This window comes from Lynx rufus, unplaced genomic scaffold (genome assembly GCF_022079265.1).
Source record: "Lynx rufus isolate CCGP_SWC_20201006 ecotype Redwood Valley unplaced genomic scaffold, mLynRuf1.p SCAF_21, whole genome shotgun sequence".
Classification (NCBI taxonomy): domain Eukaryota; kingdom Metazoa; phylum Chordata; class Mammalia; order Carnivora; family Felidae; genus Lynx; species Lynx rufus.
Window position 1 is genome coordinate 4604808 of NW_025814836.1, and position 22218 is coordinate 4627025.

The 22218-nt window shown below is 33.6% G+C and overlaps 1 pseudogene; it reads left to right on the plus strand.

The window, feature by feature from the left end:
- The first annotated feature begins 7835 nt into the window (after positions 1-7835).
- LOC124517434 (transcription factor BTF3-like) lies at positions 7836-8292 on the plus strand (annotated as a pseudogene).
- The last annotated feature ends 13926 nt before the right edge of the window (positions 8293-22218 follow it).

Here is a 22218-nt window from a genome sequence, read left to right on the forward strand (position 1 = left end):
TGATATACTGTTGGGACTCTGCCAAGGTGGACTTTCTCTTGCTATCAAAAGACAGCATTGTACTTTTGATGATATTTTTCAGGAGCCAGCATTTGAAATACATAACATAATTATTTTTAAATGTATGTTTCCACAAAGAGTCACAAGTAATATTTATTGAACACATAATGCACCAGATACTGTTCTACAATAAATCTTTCACCAACAGACCTCATTTAATTTTGGTAATTGTTAACAAATCTCACCTCTCACCACAGAGACAACAAGGAAGAGATGGTAAACGGGATTTTGAATCTAGACAATGCATTCTAGTATCCATTTCCTTAAAAGTATGCATTTGCATCTATTAATACATTTTATTTTCATGATTACAGAGAGTCTTACCCTTTTGCCCATGCTTTTTTCTCCACTGCCTAAAAAAATTTCTGTTTCATACTACAGTATCCACAAATACTTTAGGGTGAATAGATTTAAAACATATTCCATGTTGGTACACTTAGTGATATTTGAGAACACAGATTTGAATGCAGTAGACAAAATTAGACTAATACATATGCTACTTAGTAATTATCTTGTTTTTCTTATATTTGTAATGAAGGAAACATTTAGGTTCATGCTAAAGTTTATATGGCAGAATTACACAAATCAGCAACCACAAGTACTAGAATAGACTTGCTACCATAAAGTTGTCGTTGATGATAATGATGATGATGATATTATTCTTATATCACTTTCACCCCAGTTCTTTTCTTTCCTAACTTTCTTCAGCTTGTTCCTGGTTATTTAGTAACGTACAAAAATCTGTATTATGGTTTTAGTTTTGTTTCTTTTTTTTTTAATGTTGAAAGTTGTTCTCTGAGTTTCTGGAGCTTATAAATAAACACTAAGTGTTTAATACATCTTACCCAGAAGTAGAAATTAAAAGGGAAAAGGAAAAGTAGGTAGAGTTTATGAGGGAGTAAAATCATATTATTATTCTAATGGGAATTCTTCTCAAATGTTGGAGGTAAGCTTATCTGCCACTAGGTCAAACTATGTTCCAGATCAACTTTTTTGATCTCTAAATATTGGAGTTTTTCTTTAATTAGATGAATTTAAGCCCTGTGTGTGTGTGTGTGTGTGTGTAGATAGATAGATGATAGTGGATGATAGATGCATATTAGAAAGATGACAGATGGGGATAAAGTATGTGGCTGGTACAGGACCTCAACAAATGGTAATAATAGGATAGTTAGTATTATCACATTTACCTCTGCATCTATTTGCTTATTCAATATAGAATATAAACCAAACAATAATCAAATTAATAATAATTAAACAATAGCAAAAATAAAATAATTGTGTCAGTTTAAGCACACATAGTATTATGTTTTCAACTTTCTTCACTTATAATTGGTTAAAAAAGGATCCATGTTTGGCTTAAAAATCAAGTCTCATCATGATTTTAGCTATGGTCTCTCTCCTGATACAACTCTTTCTTTCATAAAGATAATAAATATGAGAAACTTCAGGCAGAAGGTAGGCAAAAAATTATTTTGCCCATTTATTCAATCATTTATATATTTTTGGTGATTAATTGAACAGACAAACATTGCTGTAGCATCTCTTCTATGTCTGGTATTGTACCAGACACAGGAAGAATACAACTCTTTGGCTGCTTCCATGGAGTTTAGAATAGTGTTGATAGCCAATATGAAGCTGTTGATGCCCTTTTACTCTATACATCACTTGCATCTCTGATACTCACTCCAGGTAAGTTTTTTTATTCTATCTTTTGAACTTACACTTTTATGCATACTCACTAAAACACTAAAGAATGGAATATATATATATATATAGCAATTGCACATTTATGAATTTCTATACAGCTTTTTATTTGTTTGTATGTGTAATATATATATTACTGAATATATATTATATTATAAATAATTATATATATATATAATTATGTGTATGCAATTGCCCATTCCTTCATTTATTCAATAATAAATCATCCAAAGTACTGAAGTTGCATTTATTAAGAACATATCACGATCACAAAATGTGGGAAGCACTTAGAATGAAAAAAGAATATAAAGGAAGCTTATAGATTACCTAAGATGATAAAAATGTTGACAGTAATTTAAATAAAAAAAATGACAACTGGGTGAAATTACAAACAGCTCTAAAAATAATGATTTGAATTTTTCCTGAAGTTTTATTTAGAGGATATATTTCTAATTTTTTAAAAAAGTTTTATTTGCTTATTTTGAGAGACGGAGCATAAGCAAGGGAGTGGCAGAGACAGAGGGAGAGAGAGAATCCCAAGCAGGATCCATAATGTCAGCCGGAAGCCCAACATAGGGCTCAAACTCATGAAACACGAGACCGTGACCTGAGCTGAAATTAGGAGCCACTTAACCGAGTCACCCAGGTTCCCAAATATTTTTTTTAATTTATATCTTTAATTTTGTTAATAATGAATGTAATTTTTCTCCAAACCAGAGTAGAGGAAGGTTAGTCCTTCCCAGAAGAGTGTGGAACATGGTGAAGTGAGTTTCCCATGGTCTCACAACAGATACTGATGTCTTTTACAGAATTTTCAGGAGAGGAACCAGAGACAAAAAATACTCAGCAATACCACTTTTAATTGTATAAGTAAAACATTCAATTAATGCCATTTCCCATGTGGCCAACCCAGGACACAAGTAACTCCTTCAAGTTGAAACTTGCTAATGTTGCATTTATATGCCTGCCACTAAAATTTTAAAACCTATACTCTAACTACAATTAGAGAAATGGATGAGGCCCCAATATTTTTCTTTAATTGGTACTGTTTTCATTTATATGTATGAAACCCTTCCATTTGTAGTACAGGTTAATAGAATAGCCTATTTATTTAAAAAAATTTTTTAAATATTTATTTCTCTTTGAGAGAGAAAGAACGTGAGTGGGGGAGGGGTAGAAAGAGAGAGGGAGACACAGAATCTGAAACAGGCTCCAGGCTCTGAGCTGTCAGCACAGAGCCTGACGTGGGGCTCGAACCCAGGAATGCAAAGATAATGACCTAGGCTGAAGTCGAATGCCCAACCGACTGAGCCACCCAAGCACCCCACTAATAACCTATTTCTATATCAGATATGTGGTTTCCTTCTCAAATTCTTTCATTTTAAGTGTTAGAATATGAAATGGTAATTTAATTTTACACACACAATTCTACAACTGCCTGAAGAGTATCACTGAAGTGGAAAATGGGGAGATATCGGGGCTCACATAATTAAATGCAAAATAATCAAAGGACAGAATAATAATTTATGTGTCTCATAGACAATATTTTCTTCACACCTCTCATTCAATTGAGGAAGTTCTACCATATTCTAATATCCTATGTCTAACTGAATAGCCTTTCCAGTGGAAAACTGGTAATTATTTTGAAATAATGCCAAGCAGTGCATTAATATAGCTTTTTGGATATTCATGGATTGGGGCCTTAGAGTCTTTATCAAAATATATAATGTTATTAAGGGTATGTTAACTATTCATGAGGGTGCTGACATGAATAAATAAGTGTCATTCCAAGTTGCTTTTCTAAATTCAGACAATAGCATACAAATTTCTGGAGAAGCCTTTTCTTTCTACAAAATGTAAGAAGCCTGAGAACCAAATGGTCATGGAGATAGAAAACTTTCAATAGACATATTCTTCCCCAAAAGTGAGATTAGAAATATTTATCAATATCTCCCTATACATGATCCTTTCTTTAATGGAAGGTATACATCACTAGCCCTTAAAACAGTCCACTTAGTAGGTCATTGCCCCAGAAATAAAGTGATGTTTAAACACTATCCTTTATTACCCATTTCTGCACCCTGAGTCCAAGGCAGAAAGAACCACTTTCTCTCTAAAGATGGAGTCATAATTTAAGCACCATCATTGGTAGTGGTGCCTAATGATGTTTCCTATCCCAAGGTGTTCCCTCAATCTAACCACCCATTAGCCTGGAGCTGTAAGGGAATTGTATATACAAATTAGAAACCTAAAGCCTAACCACAAAAGAATATCAATTCCTTGATTCATTGATAAAATGAATTTCTAAGTCATTATAGTACACAAAGAAGGAACTCTCTACCACTGTCACTATATATCTTCTAAGCCCACTAGAAAACTAAGTTCTTCCCCCAAGGCAAAACAGGGACATCTAGATAAATTGACCAATTCATTTCAGTTGAAATTCATTGCTGTTGTCCATCAGGCTATAATGAATATTTGGTGGTATGTGGATTTGTTTGATCATGTAAGCTGGTAGTAATTATTAATGTAATGTATATGGTCACAAAGACTTGTATTGAGCATTTGGCACACTAATGGTTGGTGGTGGCACTTATACACTATAGTTGCCCGATCATGTTTACAACTCACTTCCTTTCCTTTTCTGTTAGGGAACATTCTTTTCCAGACTATGAAATACTGCTAGAGAGCTGACAATCATAGGGTGCCATACCTCTGCTGGGGTTATGACCAAACTACGCAGAGTCAGTAAATATCTTTCTGAATCAATCTAGGTCCATTCCTCCATTCTTGGACTTCTATATAGTCAAGGGAAGAGAAAAGTTCACATTTTACTATGCTTACAAAGATAACTAAACCTAGAGCTTCAAATTGCTTTTCCAATAAGATAATTAAAAAAAATACTGTAGGATTAAGCAAAGCCAAGAAACATAGAACTAAGAAATGGAAAGAAAGCACAAGGCCAGATTATTCTTTAGATCAAACTCCTGTATTCCTCTGAGACTGAAGATAGACTCAGTATGGTTAGAAAAACTTATGAGCTCCCTTGTCCTTCTTTAAGATATTGGGTTGTATATCTTTCATTAATAACTGAGAGATATGAATGATAAAACAATTATGAGAAAAAGCAAAGTGGTAAAAATATTAAAGCTTAAGAATGATGTTATTTCTAGAGTTCTCCTTGAACAATTTTTACTTAGAACATCATACTGGTAATAGAGAGAGAGAGAGAGAAAGAGATAAAATAGTGATATGAAGATGGTACCATAGAGCAAGAGGAGACAATCAAATTCTCTTTGATATGTAATTAATTGTTGATCATATGGTATCTAGTGCTGCAAAACAGAATCAGATGAAATAATTTTAATAATTTAACTTTGTGTAATTTAATGTAGTTGTACAAATAACTGAATAAACTTGTACAAATATAATATGTGACCATGGGATTAAACTTTCTGTTTATGCCAACAAAGAGAAACTAGAGTGTGGACAGCATCAAGGTATAATGATTAGGTCAATAGTTCTTCAGTTAAGATATATATAGATAAAAATATTGCCTCAACCAGTTACTATAATAACTATCATTATTGCTGCCATCCCCAGCATCTGTTCGCAGCAGCATTATGTCCCAAACTTTCTAAGCTGCTTTATTTACATAAAGTAATTTACTATTTAAAAGAGCAAATGGTGGTATGAGTGTCCTCATTATTTAGCCATATATAAAAACATGTATATGGTATCAAATGTATAGTATTGTAATATATATCTTCTGGGATAATTGGAAATCTTTTTTTAGTGTTTTTAACTTGTATTTATTTTCACTTATTGATTTTATAATTATTATATTACATACACCAATATTCAATTATAAATAGTGATAATGTCGATATCTTTGTTTAGTTTTTTAGTTATTTTTACTTATTCAACTTCTGCCTAGTTATGAGTCACAAAAGATAATTATGTTTTTAAAATTATATTTAATGTCCGTTGTTCTCTAGCGCTTGAAACGTACAAATGTACTCAAAACTTTCTGTAGCATCCTCATGCAAATATTTAATTTAGAAACATTTTTGTGGATTCACTTTTTTTTTAATGAAATTTATTGTGAAATTGGTTTCCATACAACACCCAGTGCTCATCCCAACAGGTGTTCTCCTCAATCCCCATCACCCACTTTTAAAATGCAAGTTTTATAAACATTTAAAAGCAAAGAATCTACCAGTTTTAAGTGTGCCACAAAAACATTTATCATACTCATTATTACATAAATAAGGAATTTGTAGACATGTGCTATTTCCTTCTTTCAAACAAGGAAGCCTCTATGAAGTTGATCAACTAAAAAATTTGTACAGTGAAGGAAACAATGAACAAACTAAAATGTAGCCTATGGAATGGGAGAAAATATTCGCAAATGACATACCTGATAAAGGGTTAGTATTCAAAATCTATAAAGAACTTATCAAACTCAACACCCCAAAACCAAACAACCCAGTTAAGAAACAGACTGAAGACATGAATAGACATTTTCCATAGAAGCCATCTAGATGGCTAACAGAGACATAAAAAGATGCTCAGCGTCACTCATCATCAGGAAAACACAAATAAAAACCACAATGAGATACGACCTCACACGATTCAGAATGACTAAAATTAACAACACAGGAAAAAAATAACTGGTGTTGGAGAGGATAGAAAGAGGAGTCCTATTGCCCTGTTGGTGGGAAGCAAACAAGTGCAGTTACTCTGAAAAACAGTATGGAGGTTCCTCAAAAAAAAACTAAAACTAGAACTACCCTATGATCCAGAAATTGCACAGTTAGGTGTTTACCCCAAAGATACAAAAATACAGAGTCAAAGGGATACATGAACCACAATGTTTATAGCAGAATTATCAATGATAGCCAAACTATAGAGAGAGCCCAAATATCGAGGGACTGATGAATGGATAGAGAGGTTGTATATATATACAATGGAATATTAACCCTCACAAAGAATGAAACCTTGCCATTTGCAATGATGTGGATGGAGGTAGAATGTATAATGCTAAGCAAAATAAGTCAATTAGAGAAAGACAAATACAATATGACTTCACTCGTATATGGAATTTAAGAAACAAAACAGATGAATATATGTGAAAGGGGGACATAAAAGAGAATAGAGGCAAACAAATCACATGTGATGATTAACAATAGAGAACAAACTGAATGTTGATGGAAGGTTGTGGGTGGGGAATGGGTTAGGTGGGTGATGGTTATTAAGGAGGGCATTTGTTGTGATGAGCACTGGGTATTGTATATAAGTGATGAGTCACTGAATTCTACATAGGAAACCAATATTGCACTGTGTTTTAAGTAAATGAAATTTAAATTAAAAAATAAAATAATAAAAAAGGAGCAAACAAACATTGTTTCACCATATAATTTAAAGGCATGTAAGCAGCCTAATCAAAACACACAAGCAACATACTTTCTTTTTTATTTTTCAATGTTTATTCATTTCTGAGAGAGAGAGACAGAACGTGAGCAAGGGAGGAGCAGGGAGAGAGGTTAGACACAGAATCTGAAGCAGACTCTAGGCTCTGAGCTATCAGCACAAAGACCAATGTGGGGCCTAAGCCCACAAACCTGAGATCATGACCTGATCTGAAGTCGGATGCTTAACTGACTGAGCCACCCAGGTGCCCCAAGGAACCTATTTTTTAAATGAATAGGATGGAGGAAACGTAAGTTATATAAAAATAATCAAAGTGAAATGAAATATCACAAACCACTTAAAAATAATTATAAAATGGCAAATGCAAATAAAAATAATATCCCCTATTACATAAGAATAATAAGTTATTTAAAAATCATATTAAATAAAAAAACACAAAAAATGTTTTATTAAAAAAAGACAAGTCTGAGACTAACAGGATATTTAAACAGAAAAATAAGATACTCTTGATAAAAGGTATAATCAAGAGTTGCCATCTTGTGTCCCTGTAGGTGTGCACCTAATCTCAGCTAGTCTGCCGGTGACACACTGAGCATCAATCCTAGCCCCTTCCTCAGTTCCATTTCCACTCCAAGATGAAAGAAACTATCATGAACCAGGAGAAACTCCCCAAACTGCAAGCACAAGTGTGCATTGGTGGGAAGGGACTGCTCCCCCAAAGAAGAAGGTGGTTTGTAGAACAGCTACAGCAGATGATAAAAAACTGCAGTTCTTCTTACCTTTGTTAAGGTTAAGTCATTATGTTCACAACCTAAGGATCCACTTTAACAACCCTAAAGTTCAGGCATTCCTGACTGCAAACACTTTCACCAATACATGCCATACTGAGACAAAGCAGCTGACAGAAAAACTACCCAGTATCTTAAGCCAACTTGCACACATTCTGTCTAGTTTAAGAAGACTGGATGAAACTCTACTCAAAAAAAATCCATGGATGGAAAAGCAACACTTGCTGCCAGAAAGGATGTTGATGATGAAGTTCTAGATCTTGTGGAGAATTTAGATAAACCTTCTAAGAATGAAACAAACTGAATTAAGTCACCTTCTGAAGAAGATAAAAGTTGAAGAAGTTACTGGGAGCTGCTATTTTATATTATGATTGATTTTTAAATTTTTATTAATGAATCTGATAAAATCTAGATCTTGAATATTTTTAGGCCCACACCTCTTGGACACTGCAGCTCGTGGCAGTTTTTGCTTATACACATTTCATTCTTCGTAGGTACTTAAGCTGAAGAAGCCTAGGAATAAAGCTTGAATCAAGGTTAATAAAGTTCTTTGCCTAGCATATAGTTTTATTTTTTAAAATTTCATTGACACTGATTTGTGCAGAGATTGCAAAGTTGTTTATAGGAAGCTAATCACAGCATGCAATATGTCTAGTAAACTTTGGTGACATTTGATTAAAGATTTTATAACTTATTTTTAAGTTTATTTATTTGAGAGAGACAGAGAGAGTGCAAGAAGGGGATGGACACAGAGAGAAGGAGAATCCCAAACAAGTTATTCACTGTCAGCACAGAACATGTTGTGGGATTCCCTCCCATGGACCATGAGTTCATGACCTGAGCTGAAACCAAGAGTCAGTCACTTAACTGACTGAGTCATCCACGCGCACCTAATTAAAGATTTTGAATGGCAGTATAATGTAACAAAGGTGGTATAAAATTCTCATATTTTAAAACTTCTCTCCAGAAGTCCTCAGGCTACTGTGGTTTATCTAATGAGTATAATTATAAAATGAGGATGGACAAAAAGGTATAATACACACACACACACACACACACACACACACACACACAAAATTACTGACCCCATTAAAGATAAATATTATACCATCAAATTTTATAGAGCAAAAATTGCAGAAAATCCATGGGATTTAAGTAAAACAACAGAGAAAATTTAAAACACTACTCAGTTTTTGACCAATCAAGGAAATTACAAACAAGAGTATAGTTAAAGTAATTATCACTATAGTTTGCTTTAGGGCCACCATGTTGCTATTTGTTTTCTATAGATCCTTGTATATTTTGTTCCTCCCTTTATTATTTTCTGATTTAGTTTTGGTTAATAAATTATTTTTATCCTTATATTTTAATCCTGCTATTGGCTTTTTAGCTATAGTTCTGTACAATTTTTTGTATTTGTTTATGGGTATAGTATGCATATTCAGGTTATCAGGGTCCGCATAGAGTTTATGTAGTACAGCTTTATGTAAAATATGAGAAACATGCATTACTATAGTTACATCATCCTTGCTCTATCTTATGTACTATTGTGATGCAGATTGTATTTATATATGTTACAACGCCCACAAGCCATTATTATAATCTTAGGTTTTAATGATAATAATAACATAGTTTTCAAATATTGAAAGAAAAGATAAAAACATGTATTTTATTAACCAACATATATCTTAAATTATTTTTCTCCTTCCTTTTCCCTTTTCCCAAGATTCCAATGACATTTATGTCAATAGAAAAATATCTAAGATGGCTCAGATGTGGTATTAACAGATAAGGACTTTAAACAACTCACTAAAATGTATTTAAATATTTGAAGGAAAAGATTCTCATAATGGATTAATATATAGGAATATAAGCAGAGAAACGGAAATTACAAAAATGAACAAAATTAATGTTCTAGAACTAAAAAAGAAAAATACAGAAGTAAAATATTTAAAGTAAAATTGGAAATGGGTAATAAATAGACTTTTATTTCTAGTGAAGCAGAGAATAATGAACCAGAGGCCAGATCAATAGAAATAACTGAGTTGGAAATTTCAAAAAAATATTTAAAAAAATGAACACAATATCACTAATGTGTGCAAAAATAAAGTAGTATTCTAACATAGACATAGTTGTAGTCCACAATGAGAAGAGGGCCTGGTAAGGGGGAAAAATACTGGAAAAAACAATGGCTGAACGTATCTCAAATTTCAAGAGGAATATCAGTCTACAATCAAAAAGTTTGGTGAACACCAAACAAGATAAATACAAAGAAAACCACACTTAAATACAAAGATAAAGAAAAACCTTAAACAGATACACAGGAACACAGATACAATAAATAAACATAAATAATGATTCAAGGATGAATGAATTCTCGAAACATCGGAGGCCAGAAAGCAATAAAATGCCATGCTTAAGGTGCTGAAAGAATAAAAAAATGTCCAACTATAATTGTATATTCAATAAAAATGATATTAAAATATTTTTCAAACAAATGGAAGGTGAGAAAATTTGTTGTTAATACACTACCACTGCAAGAATACTAAAAGAAGTTCTTCAGGCTGAAGAAAAAGAGAAGATGGAAACAGAAAAAAAAGAAAAAGTAGAAATGACAATCATATAAGTAATTACAAATATATTCTCAATTTACTTAAAATACTGATTGCAGAAAGGAAAATTTTAATATATAGATTTGATAGCATATGTAGACATAAAATATGATGAGAACAAAGGACAAAGGAGTACTAAGTATAACTACTTTGCTGAAAAGTTTTTTACACTTTAAATTATACACTTTAAATATTATACAATATTAACTCTAAGACTAACATAAGTTAAGCTACATATTATAATCCATATGGGAACCCCTAAACAAAAATACATAAAAGTAGAGTTAAAATATAAGAGACTCATGTCATCTATGAAGAGTGAAAGTTTGACTTATTTACCAATTTGTATGCCTTCTATTTCTTTTTGTTGTCTGATTGCTGAGTCTAGGACTTCCAGTAATATATTGAACAACAGTGGTGAGAGTGGACTTCTCTGTTATGTTCCTGCCCTTCTAGAACTAATATATGAATTCAGCAAATTCACAGGATATAAAATCAATGTACAGAAATTAGTTACATTTCTATACACCAATAATGAAGCGGCAGAAAGAGAAATCAAGGAATCAATCCCATTTACAATAGAACTAAAAGCATAAGATACCTTGGAATAAACCTAACCAAGGACGTAAAAGATCTGTACGCTGAAAACTATAGAGAGTTTATGAAAGAAATTGAAGAAGACACAAAGAAATGGAAAAGCATTCCATGCTCATGGACTGGATGAATAAACATTGTTAAAATGTCTATACTACCCAAAGCAATCTATACATTCAATGCAATCCTATCAAAATAACACCAGCATTTTTCACAGCTAGACCAAACAATACTAAAATTTGTATGGAAACACAAAATACCCTGAATAGTCAAAGCAATATTGAAAAAGAAAAACAAAACTGAAGGCATCCCGATTCCAGATTTCAAGTTGTATTACAAAGCTTTAATCATCAAGATAGTATGGTACTGGCACAAAAACAGACACATAGATCAATGGAACAGAATAGAAAACCCAGAAATGGACCCACAACTGTACAATCAACTAATCTTTGACAAAGCAGGAAAGAATAACTAATGGAAAAAAGTATCTTCAGCAAATGGTGCTGAGAAAAGTGGACAATGACTTGCAGAAGAATAAAAGTGGATGGCTTTCATACACCATACACAAAAATACATTCACAATGGATGAAAGACCTCAGTGTGAGAAAGGAAACTATCAAAATCCTAGAGAAGAAAATAGTCAGCAACCTCCTTGACCTCAGCTGCAGCAACTTCTTACTTGACATGTCTCCAGAGGTAATGGAACCAACAGCAAAAATCAAATATGAGACTTCATAAAGATAAAAGCTTCTGCACAACAAAGGAAACAATCAACAAAACTAAAAGCCAATCGATGGAATTGGAGAAGATATTTGCAAATGACCTATCAGATAAAGGGTTAGTATCCAAAATCTACAAAGACTTTACCAAACTCAACATGCAAAATTCCTCCAAATAATCCAGTGAAGAAATGGGCAGAAGACAAGAATAGACACTTTTCCAAAGAAGACACCCAGATAGCTAACAGACACGTGAAAAGATGCTCAACATCATTCATCATCAGAGAAATACAAATCAAAACCACAATGAGGTACAATCTCATACCTGTCAGAATGTCAGAATGTCTAAAATTAACAACTCAGGAAACAACAGATGATGGCAAGGAGTTGGAGAAAGGGGAAACTTTTGCACTGTTGGTGGGAATGCAAACTGGTGAAGCCACTCTGGAAAACAGTATGAAAGTGCCTCAAAACATTAAAAATAGAACTAGCCTATGATCCAGCTATTGCACTACTAGGTATTTATCCAAAGTATACAAAAGTGCTGATTTGAAGGGGCGCATGCACCCCAATGTGTATAGCATCGCTATCAACAGTAACCAAAGTATGGAAAGAGCCCAAATGTCCATCAACTGATGAATGGAGATATATATGTATATACGTATATATACATACACACTCACACACACATATATACACATATATATATATATATATATATATATATAATGGAATATTACTTGGCTATCAAAAAGAATGAAATCATTCCATTTGCAACAATGTGGATGGAACTAGAGAGTATTATGCTAAGCAAATTAAGGCAGTCAGAGAAAGTCAAATATCATATGACTTCATTCACATGTAATGAATGTAAGAAACACAACAGGTGAGCATAGGGGAAGGGAAGGGAGAGGGAGACAAACCATAAGAGACTCTTAAATACAGAAAACAAACTGAAGATTGCCAGAGAGGAGGTGGGTGGGAAGATGGGCTAAATAAATGATGGGCATTAAGGAGGGCATGACACTGGGTGTCATATGTAAGTGATGAATCACTGGGTTCTACTCCTGAAACCAGTACTACATTGTATGTTAACTAACTTGAATTCAAATAAATAAATTTTAAAAAGAGAGAAGTAACAGGTAAATAGAGAAGTTGATATAGAATACTAATATACATTCAATTAGTTCCATAATTTTGTAATTATTTAATTATTTGCAAAAAGAAGGAAGCAAAGCAGGGAGAAAGGTGTAAACTAAAAGGGACAAATAGGGGAGAAAAGTAGGTAAATAATAGGCATAAATCCAAATATATCAACAGGAATATTTAATGTAAATAGACAAAAAGATTTCAAAAGATTTAAAAGACATTGATGGTTAATTAAACTAGATAAAAATTAAGACTCAGCCATATGCACTCTACAAGAGATACACTATAAATATAAAGACACAGATTAAAAGTAAAAAGGTGGAAAGACATATCAGACAAGTGATAATCATAGGAAAGTTGGTATTACTATTCTAAGACAAAGCAAACTTCAAGAAAATGAATATATCTAAAATAAAGGGAAACATAATAACAAGAAAAAATACATTAAGAAGTCATGATAGTCATAAAAGTGTAATAAATAAAACGTCTTCAGATACATAAGAAGCTAATGAGACTTCTTACTATAAAACGTCCCCTGTGGCAAGGGAATTAGAACAAAAATAAACTATTGGGACTTCATCAAAATAAAGTGGCTGCACAGCAAAGGAAAAAATTCAACAAAACTAAAAGGCAACCTATGGAATGGGAGAAGATATTTACAAATGACATATCAGATAAAGGGTTAGCATCCAAAATATATAAAGAATGTATCAAACTCAATACCACAAAAATTAATAATCTGATTAAAAATTAACAGAAGAGATAGACATTTTTTCAAAGAAGACATACAGATGGCCAACAGACATATAAAAAGATGGTCTCATCATTTATCATTAGGGAAATAAAAATCAAAATTACAATGAAAAATCACCTCACACCTGTCAGAATGGCTAAAATTAACAACACAATAAACAACAGGTTTTGGGAAGGATGTGGAGAAAGGGGAACACCCACACTTTTGGTGAGAATACAACCTGGTAGAGCCACTGTACCCACTGTAGAAAAAAGCATGGAGATTCCTTGGACTACCTTACGACCCAGCATTGCACTACTAGGTATTTACCCAAAGGATACAAAAACACAGATTCAACAGGACACTCTGATGTTTATAGCAGCATTATCAGCAATAACCAAACTATGGAAAGAACCCAAATGTCCATCAATGGATGAATGGGTAAAGATGTATTGTGTGTGTGTGTGTGTGTGTGTGTGTGTGTGTGTGTGTGATGGAATATTACTCAGCCATCAGAAGTAATAAAATCTTGCCATTTGCAATAACATTGATGGAGCTAAAGTATATTATGCTAAGTGAAATAAGTCAGAGAAAGACAAACACCATATGATTTCACTCATATGTGGAATATAACAAACAAAACAGATGAATATAGGGAGAGGGGGAGGAGAAAGAGGGAGGCAAATAATAAGACTGTTAACTATAGAGAACAAACTTAGGGCTGATGAAGGGATGTGGGAGGGAGATGGGCTAAATGGTTGATGGATAATAAGGAGGGCAGTTATGATGAACACTGGGTGTTACATGTAAGTGATGAATCACTAAAATCTACTCTTGAAACCTATACTACACAATATGTTAACTAACTAGAATTTAAATACAAACTTGAAAATAAATGAATAAATATAAACAAATGTGGAAGAAAAAAATACATTAGGGGGTTAAGAAGGTGGAGGAGTAGGGAGACCCTAAGAATGTCTCATCCCTTGAACACAGCTAAATAGTTATCAAATCATTCTGAACACTTAATAAATCAATCAGATGTCTAAATGAACAAAAACTTTGAGACTACGTATAGGAAAGAGACCACCATTTGGAAGGTAGAAAGTGTAGAGCGTTTACAAGGGAATATATTGCTCTGGATGCAGCTACCGGGAGGGAGCCTGCTTACAGAGGCAAAGTAGTAAAAGCATCTGAGTACTTCTACTTTTCTTCTGCATTTCTCTATTAGTGGGAAGTGCCAGGCATAAAAGTGTTCAAGTGGTAAAGAGGTGTAGAATACCAGGAGTGACAGCATGGTCTGAGAATCCCTTGAGTCACAAGAAAGATGGGATATGCCAACATGCTGTGCTGTTTCCAGGGATAAGAGAGGGGACTCAGTCTGGCTGACAGCAGTAAACAAGTGTGTCGGCCTTCTTCTTTGTTTTGACATAAACTCTGAACAGCCACACAGGCCCACCACTGTTTTCACTTGGTCAGGCAAAAGTATGGCAAGACTCTTCCCAAGAGGAACAGTGTGGGTCTACACTGTGGGAATCCCTAAAATTTGGAGTTTTGAAACTCAGACATGCTCCTGAGATTAAAAAAAAAAAAAAAAAAGCTTGGACACAGGAAAGGTGAATGTGGGGTTCTGATGAAAACTGGGGACACAAGAGGGGTAATTAATTGCTCTTCTGTGAGGACTTCCTGACTGTGGATGGTGCTAACTTCCAGCTCCAGAGATATAGAGCAGGGCACAGCCAAAGACATTCTGCCCTTCAGAACTGAAAGCCTTCAGGGAGCAAAATGGCACCACCTAGTGTAGGCAAGAGCCACTTAAGCCAAGCCCTGCCCTGCCTGCACCCAGGAGGCACATTTCCACTGATACAAGACAGCCTGAAAATCAGCATCCCACAGAAATACATCCCTCCTGCAGAAGAGCAGCAGAAATAATTTGCATTCACCAAGTCTACTGATAATAGACTTCAGCTTTAGGGGAAATAGGATCTAACTTCTGTTTTACTTTTATTCTTTTTTTTTTTTACTATTAGTTTTTCACTTATTTTCTTAGTTCTTTTATATTCTTTTTTTTACTTTCTACTATTATTATTTTTATTTTATTCATTATTTTATTAATTGTACTTATATTTTATTATTTATTGTTAATATTGCTTGTATTTATTATTTCATTAATATTGTTTTAATTTTAATTTAATTTAATTTAATTTAACTTTATTTTATTTATTTTTGGATCTAGAATCTTTTAACAAGCAGACCAAAACACACCCAGGATGTAGTTTTGCTTTGTTTTGTTTGTTTCTTTGCTTTTCGTTTGTTTCGTTTTCCTTTTCTTTCTTTGCTCTTTTCTTTTCCCGAAAAAAATGATCAGATGGAAAAACTCATTCCAAAAGAAAGAACAGACAGAAGAACTCATGGCCAGGGATCTAATGAACCCAATTATAAATAAGATTTCTGAACTAGAATTTAAAAGCACAATTATAAGAATACTAGCTGGGGTTGAAAAAAAGCATAGAAGACACCAGAGAATCTCTTCGTACAGAGATTAAGAACTAAGATCTAGTCAGGTTGAAATTAAAAATGCTATAAATGAAATGCAATCTCAAATGGATGCCATAACAGCAAGGATGGATGAAGTAGAGCAGCAAATCAGTGATATAGAAAATAAACGTATGGAAAATAATGAAGCTGAAAAGGGAAACAAAGGCACAAAGGTCACAGTACAAGGCCTAGAGAACTCAGTAACTTATTAAAGAATAACATTTGTATCATAGGAATCTCAGAAGATAAAGAGAGAGAAAAAGTGGCAGAAGGTTTATGTGAGCAAAGTAGAGCTAAAAAACTTCCCTAATCTTGGGAAGCACACAGATAATAAAATCGAAGAAGCACAGAGACCTCCCATTAAATTCAACAGCAGCTGACCATCACCAAGGCATAAATCATGGTCAAATTTACAAAATACACAGACAAGGAAAGAATTGTGAATGCAACAAGGGGAAAAAAGTCTTTAACCTCCAACGGAAGACAGGTCAGCTTTGCAGCAGATCTGTCCACAGAAACTTGGCAGGCCAGAAGGGAGTCACAGCATATATTCAACGTTCTGAATGGGAAATATACAGCTAAGAATTCTTTATCCAGCAAGGCTGTAATTTAGAATAAATGGAGCGGTAAAGCGTTTCCACTAAACTAGCTTTGCAAGAAATTTTAAGGGGAACTCCTTGAGTGAAGAAAAAAATAAAACAAACAAAAAATACCAAAATCAAGAAAGACAAGACCAGAAAATATTAACATTACCAGAAACACCAACTCTACAGGCAAGACAATGGCACTAAATTTATATATTTCAATATTCGCTCTGAATATAAATGGACTAAACGCTCCTTTCAAAACACATAGGGTTTCTAAACTGATAAGAAAGCAAGATACATCTATATGTGGCCTACAAGAGACTCATTTTTGACCTCAGGGACCTGCAGATTGAAAAGTGGGGAGATGAGCAAACATATATCACACTAATGGATGTCAAAAGAAAGCTGTAGTAACCATACTTACATCAGACAAAGTAGACTTTAAAACAAAGATTATAACAAGAGATGAACAAGGGCATTATATCATAATTAAGGGGTCAATATCTAACAATTGTAAATACTTATGCCCCCAATTGGAAAAGCCAAATGTATAAATAAATTTAAAAAATAACATGAAGAAATTCATTGATAATAACACAACAATAGTAGGTGACTTTAACACCCCACTTACAGCAAGGGCAGATCATCTAAACAGAAAATAAACAAGGAAACAATCTCTTTGAATGAAACACTGGATCAGAATAATTTAAGACATACATTCAGAGCATTTCATCCTAAAGCAGCAGATTACACATTCTTCTCAAGTACACATGGAATATTCTCCAGAAGAGATCCCATACTGGGTCACAAATCAGCCCTCAACAGGTACAAAAAGATCAAGATCATACCATGCATATTTTCAGGTCACAACATTATGAAACTTGAAATAAACCACAAGAAAAAAATTTGGAAAGCCCTAAAATACATGGAGATTAAAGAACATCCTACAAAAATGAATGGGTTAACCAGGAAATGAAAGAAATTGAAAACTCACGGAAGCAAATGAAAATAAAAACACAAAAATCCAAACACTTGGGGATGCAGCAAAGGCAGTTTTAAGAGGAAAGTATATTGAAATACAGGCCTATCTCAAGAAGTAACAAAGTTCCCAAATACACAACCTAACCTTACACCTAAATGAGGTAGAAAATGCCAGCAAATAAAACCTAAAACCAGCAGAAGAAGGGAAATAATAAAATTAGAGCAGAAATAAATGATATATAAACAAAAAAAAATACAGTAGAAAGTAAGAGCTTGTTCTTTGAAAGAATAATCAAAATCTATAAACTTCTGGTCAAAAAGAAAAGAGAAAGGACCCAAAAAAGAAAATAGAAAGGACCCAAATAGATATAATCATGAATGAAAAAGGAAAGATCACAACCAACACCACAGAAATACAAACAATAATAAGAGAATACTAGAAAAAATTATATGCCAACAAACTGTGTATCTGGATGAAATGGACAAATTCCTAGAAACTCACAAATGACCAAAACTGAAACAGGAAGAAATAGACAATTTGAACAGACCCATACAAGCAAGAAATTGAATTAATTATAACAATTCTCCCAACAAACAAGAGTCCTGGGCCAGATGGCATCCCAGGGGATTTCTACCAAACATTTAAGGAAGAGTTAATACCAATTCTTCTCAAAGTGTTCCAAAAACTAGAAATGGAAGAAAAACTTCCAAACTCATTCTATGAAGCCAGCATTACCTTGATTCCAAAACCAGACAAAGACCCCACGCAAAAGGAGTATTACAGGCCACTTTTCCTGATGAAAATGGATGAAAAAATTCTCAACAAGATACTAACAAATTGAATTCAACAGTATATTAAAATAATTATTCACTATGATCATGTGGGATTTACTCCTGGGCTGCAGAGCTTGTCCAATAGTTGCAAATCAATCAACATGATACACTACATTAATAAAATAAAGGATAATAACCATATGATCCTCTCCTGTCAAAAAATGCAGAAAAAAGCATTAAAACCCTCAAGAAAGTAGGGATAGAAGGAACCTATCTCAACATCATATAGGCCATATATGGAAGACCCATAGCTAATATCATCCCCAATGAGGAAAAACTGAGACCCTTTCTCCTGTGGTCAGGAACAAGACAAGGATGCCCATTCTCACCATTACTATTTAACATAGTACTGGAAGTCTTAGCCTCATCAGTCAGAAAACAAAAAAAAATAAATAAATAAAGGGAATGCAAAAAGGCAAGGAAGAGGTAAAACTTTCTATTTCCAAATAACATGATATTCTATGTAGAAAAACCAAAAGACCACTCCAAAAAATTGCTACTACTAAGAAATGAATTTAGCAAAGTCACAGGATATAAAATCAAAGTGCATAAATTTGTTGAATTTCCATACACCAATAACGAAGCAATAGAAAAAGAAATCAAGGAATCAATCCCATTTACAATTGCACAAAGAACAATAAGATACCTAGGAATAAACCTACCTAAAGAGGTAAGAAATCTGTATGCTGAAAACTAAAGAACACTTATGGAAGAAATTGAAGAGGACATAAAGAAATGGAAAAGATTCAATGCTTATGGATTGGAAGAACAAATATTATTAAAATGTTTATACTACCTAAAGCAATCTACACATTTAATTCAATCCCTATCAAAATAACACCAGAATTTTCACAGTTAGAACAAAAAATCCTAAAATTTGTATAGAACCACAAAATTCCCTGAATAGCCAAAGCAATCCTGAAAAAGAAAACAAACCTAGAGGCATCTCAATTCCATATTTCAAGCTATATTACAAAGCTGTAGTCATCAAGACAGTATGCTACTGGAACAAAAACAGACACATAGATCAATGGGACAGTACAGAAAACAGAAATGGACCCACAACTATATGGTCAACTCATCTTTGACAGAGTTGTAAAGAACATCCAATGGAAAAAAGACAGTCTCTTCAACAAATGGTGTTGGGAAAACTGGACAGCGACATGCAGAAGAATGAAACTGGACCACTTTCTTACACCATATACAAAAATAAAATGAAAATGAATGAAAGACCTAAATGTGACAGGAAGCCATCAAAATTCTAGAGAGGAAAACAGGCAGCAACCTCTTTGACCTTGGTCATAGCAATGTCTTACTAGTCTTGTCTTCAGAGCCAAGGGAAACAAAAGCAAATATGAACTATTGGGACTTCAAGATAAAAAGCTTCTTCACAGCAAAGGAAACAATCAACAAAACCAAAAGGCACCCTACAGAATGGGAGATGATATTTGCAATATATCTGATAAAGGGTTAGTATCCAAAATCTATAGAGCTTATTGGGACACCTGGGTGGCTCAGTCTTTTGCATCCAACTTCAAGTCAGGTCATGATCTCGCAGTTTGTGATTTTGAGCCCCACTTCAGGTTCTGTGTTGACAGCTCAGATCCTGGAGCCTGCTTCAGATTTTGCACCTCCCTCTCTCTCTGCCCTTCCCTTGATTTCTGTCTCTCTCTCAAAAATAAACATTACAACTTTTTAAAAAAGAGCTTATCAAACTCAACAACCAAAAAAAAACAAAATAATCCAGTTAGGAAATGGTCAGAAGACATCAATAGACATCTTTCCATAGAAGCCATCCATATGACTAACAGACCCATGAAAATAGACTCAACATCACTCATCATCAAGGAAATACAAATCAAAACCACAATGAGAAGTCACCTCATACCTGTCAGTATAGCTAAAATTAACAACACAGAAACAATGGGTGCTGTCAAGAATTAAGAGAAAGGGGAACCCTCTTGTACTTTTGGTGGGAAGCAAACAGTTGCAGCCACTCTGGAGATTATTATGAAGTTTCCTCAAAAAACTAATATAGAACTACCCTATGATCCAGCAATTGCACAATTAGGTATTTACCCAAAGGATGCAAAAATACAGATTTGAAGGTGTACATACACCACAATGTTTATAGACGAATTATCAACAATAACCTAACTACAGAGAGAGCTCAAATGTCCATCGACTGATAATGGATAAGGAGGATGTGGTATATATATCAATGGAATATTACTCAACCATCAAAAAGAATGAAATATTGCCATTTGCTATGACATGGATGAAGCTGGACTATATTATGCTAAGTGAAGTAAGTCAATCAGAGGAAGAAAAATACCATATGATTTCACTCATCTGAGGAATTTAAGAAAAAAAACAGATGAACATATGGGAAGGAGGGAATAAAAGAGAAGAAAGGTAAACAAACCACAAGTGATGATTAAAGATAGACAAAAAACTGAGGGTTGATGGAGGGATGTGGGTGGGAGATGGGTTATATGGGTGATGGGTATTGAGGATGGTGCTTGTTATGATGAGCACTGGGTTTTGTATGTAAGTGATGAATACTGAATTCTACTTCTGAAACCAATATTGTACTGTATATTAACTAACCAAAATATAAATAAAAAGTTAAATTTGGAAAAATAAACAGAAATTTTACCAAGAAGATTTATAACTGGCAGCTAACCTCATGAAAAATTGTTTATCTTTTTAAGTGACCAAGTTGAAAATTGAAGGCACAATAAGATACCACCTCACACCCACTGAAATAGGTAAAACTTAAAAGAATAAGAATATTTAATTTTAATAGTGATGGATATTAGCTGAAAATATCACAGAGTGTCTGAAAGTCTAAAATACTTCCAAATATTTAATATACATTTTGGCAGTTCCTTATGAAGTTAAACAAAATCTATCCTATAATCAATCACATTCCATTTTTAGGCAATTACGGAAGAGATCTGCTAATATATTCAAAGTAGCTAAAAACTGAAAAAAACCCACAAATGACCATCAACAGGAGAATGGGTATGCAAATTGAAATATGCCCATTCAATGGAATGTTTTTCTGCAATTAGAAAGAAAAATTTAAAAATCTACTGATACTGGGAATAACATGGATGAATTCCAATATGATTATGATGAGTGGATGGAGCTAGACACATACTGTGTGTTTCCATTTATATTAATCTCAAGAACAGATAAAACTAATGTATAACACTAAAAATCAAAACATTGTTTCCTATGAGAATTAAATGTGGCTAGAAGGAGGCAATAGGGGAGGTTCTCAAGTAATAAAAATATTCTACCTCCTGAATAAGGTACTAATTACATGGGTATATAATTAACATGAAGACACTTTGGCAAACTATTGATAATGGTGGAACCTGGGCTCCTGGTGCAAGTTTATCATTCTTTTCTCCTTATACCCTGCATGTTTCCCTGTGTTCACAGTGAGTAGTTTTATAAAATTCACAATAGAAC